At 42.0% G+C, this 5,461-nt stretch overlaps 1 protein-coding gene across 1 annotated transcript in view; it reads left to right on the top strand.

The window, feature by feature from the left end:
* Positions 1 to 4,559: 4,559 nt before the first annotated feature.
* Positions 4,560 to 5,461, top strand: part of zyx (zyxin) — a 27,231-nt gene continuing 26,329 nt past the window's right edge. The window contains exon 1 of the mRNA XM_080427486.1: positions 4,560 to 4,842. The gene's annotated coding sequence lies outside the window, so the exon portion shown is untranslated. The remainder of the gene's footprint in view (positions 4,843 to 5,461) is intronic.

Consider the following 5,461-nt stretch of genomic DNA (forward strand, 5'->3'; position numbering starts at 1 on the left):
TGACACGGAGGGGGTTATCTATGAGTATGCTGATAGCGTCTTATCAGTTATCAAAACGTGCACAGACGATACAATCCCCACAAAACTATCACAGTTTACTTTAACCATGGTGGATTGATAACACTGTGCAAGAAGCACTTAGGTAGAGGGACACCATGTTCACATCAGGGAACTAATACCACTTATGGTCCGTTGCCCGGACCATTTTTCATGGATCTATCATCTAAGACTGTGTGTTCTGAAACAGTATGGTATTATGGTATGGTACATATGGCCATTTATCAACATCATTTAGAGGAATGTTCTCCCTGGAAACAGGCATTCTTCTCTGTGTGTACACTTTGGATAGCTCACTGAGGATGTCCTCTCAACCACTGACTTATTTAAGTTCAAGCACTTCTCTCATGATGGAAGGGTGCAGAACTGCAGATACACAAGCGGCATTTCTTTCATTGATGGCTGCATCTGCTCCATGTCTTCTCTTTTGTTCACCTTAGTTTTGAGAAGTGTAGCATGCTGGGACACTACTGAGAACTGCCTGTGTATGTCATTCTCTTTTTACATTATTTGCTCGGGTGACCTTTAAACAGCTAAAGCATTTTTATTTTTATTTTTTTCTTCAGAAACTCCACTGTGTGTTTTTTCTCTGAGCGATTCTTATAAAAAAGGAACAAGAAAACAAACAAATAAACAAACAAAACACAGCTTCATAAAAGGCATGGTTGAAAGATGCAGCACAAATCTTTGATGTTAGATGCTGGTAGCTACTGTACTTTTTTCTTCTTTCTTTGTTTTGTTTCCTTGTTCTTGTTCTTCTTTGTGTTTGCTTGGTGATCAAAGAGGTTTACTAGTTCTGTGAAGATCTTCTCCATCACTCTCTTTATCTTGAACGGCAATAGCCCTCATACTCATGGGATCTTCCATGGTTGTCAGAAACGATGAGCACTTAAGTTTTTCCATCTTCAGACTTAATCAGTGGCCACTTGAATGCCTTTTCCATTAAAACTGTAGAAATCCTCAGCTGGTCCATACCTGTCGTGAAGCAGTCACACACAGCCTCTGCATATCCAAGATCTGCAGGCATATGGGAGCTCTTCACAAGGTACTGTGGTTCTCCTCTGGTATGCTGCTCCAAAAACGTGTCAGCACTGCTGTTGGCTATCGAACAAATGGCATGATTAAAAGCTCTCATAAAGGATCTGAACTCCAGAGGGTCTCCATGGAACACTGTCACATCTGCCTTTGCGAGCATCTTCGTAATGTCTTTCTGTTGTTGCATCAGTTGATACATCTCTCTCACACTGTCATCATGTTGGCATTGAGTCTCTGGGTTGCCCTGGTCCTGTCTGCGGAGCATTCTTCTGCATGGGCAAAGCACCAGATGGCACACATGGGTCAGCTACCACAGGAAATGCGCACATCTCTCTTCTTTTCAGCTTAGTGGGTGGGAAGCTATGCGTGTACCCATATCCATTATCATCATCTCCAGATTTCATCGCCTTTAGCGGTTTTGTCGCCACATTTTTGTTCATGCCCACTTGCTTCTGGGAGTTTGCTCCCTCTCTCTAGGGAATCGTCTTACCCATGGCACTGTCTGGCCCAGGTCTGGCCGAGCTAGAGGAACTTGTGCTAGACTGACACCTGCTGGCAAGGATGTGGTATCGCAGTCTGGCAGTGGCATTTAGTGGAATGCCAGTTGGCATCACAGGGAATTTTCCCCTCAATCTGCTGTGTGAGGAGAGAATGCTCTGTGAAAATATGCAGGTGTTCATCCGGCCTCTAGAGACTGCTTGGTATTTCAGCTCGATGACTTAATGATTTCTGTGATGGCTATCTGTGGAAATTTGACATTCTTTTCCCCTGGTGGATGTTGGGGGGCGCCTGGAAACATTCCACAGGGGGACAATAGGCCATCAAAGACCCCAGAGGACATTTCCTCGCAGTTCATGAACCTAAATCTAAAACAGCAACAGGTTGCAGTTGCACAGCCAGAGCAACACCTTTGGCAGACTGTCGCTGTACTGGTTAATTCTCAACTGGTTTCCCACCAGGACCTGATTTTCTTTTGTGTTGAGAGTCAGGAGAACATGTCTATGAACAACACAACCTTCCTATGTCAACCATATTCTTTCTATAGACCCTGTCAGTGCACCTGGGCCCTGACCCTATTTGTAAAAGATAGGGCAACAAAACAATTGCAAATGCTTCAAATTCAACTAATGTGAGCATACTATGATATCAACTGCCATTTTCATTAACAATAAATATGTTATATACATTTTAGAAATCGTGTTTGCAAAAAAACAATAGAGGGAGGCCACTATATATTGCAAAAATGGTTTAAATGCCTATTTAACGTTCCTGCCTAACGTTCTGTTTAGGCAAATGAACAAATAATTGGCTATAAACCTTACAGACTACTCACTGTACTTAGCAACACGTTTCGAGTATGATAACTCTTCCTCAAGCAGAAATTAAATCGCAATTTAAAAAGCTAAAACCGCCCTGTCCCCAACATTTCCCATACTCATGACTGTGACTCAGGATAGGAAGTAGCAGTAACAGTCAGTGGTAGATAAAGTACTCAGCCCCAGTACTTGAGTGAAAGTATAGATACTCCTGGTCAAATATTACTCATCTACAAGAGAAAGTTGTGCTCAATCAAATTTGTACTTGAGTTAAAGTACTAGAGTTCTTGCTTTTAAAAATACTTCAGTATCATAATTACATGCTTTTAAAATACTAAGCATTCAAAAGTGCAAATTACAAGTACTGCTTGTGATATGTTGCGTTGTGAGTTTTTAGATCAGCTATTTTCACAATGTTTGAAACAGTGTATTTTTTTAAGTTTGGGTCCCACGGGTCCCTTCCTAGACGTGTGATGTCAAAAGTACAATATTTGTCTTTGAAATGGAGTGGAGTGAAAGTCATAAGCTAACATAACTCCTTTTGAGCAAGCAATCAATGACTCATAACTTCAATATATAACCTTGATGTCTTTAGCTTTCATGCCAACAATGGTTATATAAGACTAAGAACAGGCATATTATTTTTCAAATGGTAGCGTGTGGAATGAAATTCATACAAGTTAACAGAAAGCCCTCATGTAGTTTAAACGAGCTGAATAAAATGCAACCAGCTCCTCGTCTTACTAACAACCTTTGAGGTCATCTGATTTGTAACTCAATAACAATTACAATGACTTGTCGTTTGTCAGGCCATATGATATACACCAGGTGTACAGTACACACAATACACCTTGAAAGTGTGATAAGACCAGAAGGTGCGGCCCAAATGAATGTTCCCCGAGGGTGTGTGTGTGTGTGTGTGTGTGTGTGTGTGTGTGTGTGTGTGTACACGTGTATGTGTGTGTATGTCACACAAAGGGAAGTTGTGTCATAGAGGTGGCAGATGTGCAGGATGGGCGGTGTCATTGTCCTCGCTAGGTCAGGCCAGCTTGAGTCATATCATGCTGTATCCTCAGTTTTAATGTGAACAGCTGGGGGTTTGAAATTAGACATAAAATGATGTGCCTGGAGATAGTAGCGTAGTGGTTAAGACTATTATGAGGTACACTCTGTCAGCCAAGAATCGACAAAGCCTTCCCTCCGGTGTCACCATTATGCTGTATCCCTCTCAACATTCCAGCTGTCAATCTCAACGAGGGACAAATATTTCTTATACAAAGGAAACGAGGCATAACATTATGTGGCTTAGCGGTGATGTAGTGGTTGGGACTCCTCGTTGTTGGAGTGGACCAACATGTACAGTCAGTACCCCTGCTGGCCTGAGCTTGAATTCCAGTTGGTTGAATCATGTTGTTTAGCTCCCTCTAAGCTTTCCTATTGTCTGTCTGGATAAAGCAAAAAGTATGTAAAAAACAAACAAAAAAAAACAAAAAAAAACTGTAAGTGTGAAAATAATCAGTCTCTTTCTCCCGAAATTGAACATAATGAGCAACATGGTGGCATTCTAATGCCTCTGCATGTTCAGGGCGTCAGTGCCAAATAAGTAATGATCAGGCATTTCACTGGCAACTCATGCACGGTAATGCTTTTAACATCTGGTCTTCAATATGGCTTGTCGAGGCAAGTGAAAGAAAATGCCTGAACCTGCTTTGAAGGAAAATGTTTCTCTCTCTCTTTCTCTCTGCTTCAGAACCATTTGAAAGTAAATAGAGCAATTAACAGCCAACTTTTTCCAGCAGTCAGCACTGTTACAATGTTCTCTACCACTGAGCGGTGGTCTCTCTTTCTCTCTTTTGCTTCTAGCCTCGACCAACTTTAAGTGTCTGTATCTAATCAAGCCTCTAGCCCCATTATCTCTCCCTCTCTCCCTCCCTCTCTTTTCTTCATTCCCTCGCTCTGACCTTACAAGGAAAGGCAGCGGGGTTGATGTCATAGAATGAAGAATGTTGCAAGAATTCGGCAGAGAGTGAGACAGAAAGAAAGAGAGGAGGAGGGGGAAAAGAAAGGAGGAGGGGTCTGGCTGGACAGTCTGGGAACACACAAACGCGTGTGAGGGGTGGGTAGAGAGAGAGAGAGAGAGAGAGACAGAAGGGGAGAAAGAGGGGGAGAGAAAGAAAGAGGGTGGTGTTTACATAGTAATACACACGTCCTGATCGAAAGTCAAACGAGAAGGAACTTGTTTGGAAGAATGGTGTCACTCCTTTTCCAGAGAGAGAGGGGCAGGGGGAGGGTCTAACAGCTGCAGAGGAACTGAAAGGGGGAGAAGGAAAGAGAAGTTACTATTATAGACAACTCTGACTCAAATTTGGACCAGGAGAAAAGGAGATACGAGAAGGGAGAACTCAGCCAGGTTCACATTGGAGCGTACACACAAGTAGGTCATGATTTTATGAAATGCTACATGGATTTAAAGGAGAGAAGACTATAAGAGAAGCTTGCTTTACCTATGAGGCAGACTGTCATGTAGGTTACCTAATAAGATAGACTGTTTTTTACTTATGATTGATGGTATCATAATGAGTTACAAGCAGCACAGCTTTATAATTGAATCTATGAAGTTAGATACATAGGCTATAATTTTTAACTGACACAGAGTGGAATAAGTCATATGATAGCCTATATAGAACTATCTACTTGTATTGCAGCCTTTTACATGGAAATAATGACTAGATCTGTCAGAGTGATAGCTGCCTTGGTGGTGGCCTGCCTTTTGCCTGACAGAGATTGACTATGGACGAGAATGCTGTGAAAATGGACAAAGCGTCCTAGTACATAATGCTTTACAACAGAGATGGATAGTGGAGATAAGAGCTCAGTAACCAGGAATATGCGGAAGCATCAGCCGGAAGTCCAGAAGCTACAAAGTTCTATGAGCAGAACAAACAGGGATCTGTCAAATACAGTATACTGCTGAGCACTGGTACAATTAGATTACCCACCTGATCTGCCGTTTAAGAATAACCACAGGGATCTGATTAGGAAATACATGTTTT

The sequence above is a fragment of the Gymnoscopelus braueri genome, assembly GCF_963280865.1.
Source record: "Gymnoscopelus braueri genome assembly, chromosome: 4".
Classification (NCBI taxonomy): domain Eukaryota; kingdom Metazoa; phylum Chordata; class Actinopteri; order Myctophiformes; family Myctophidae; genus Gymnoscopelus; species Gymnoscopelus braueri.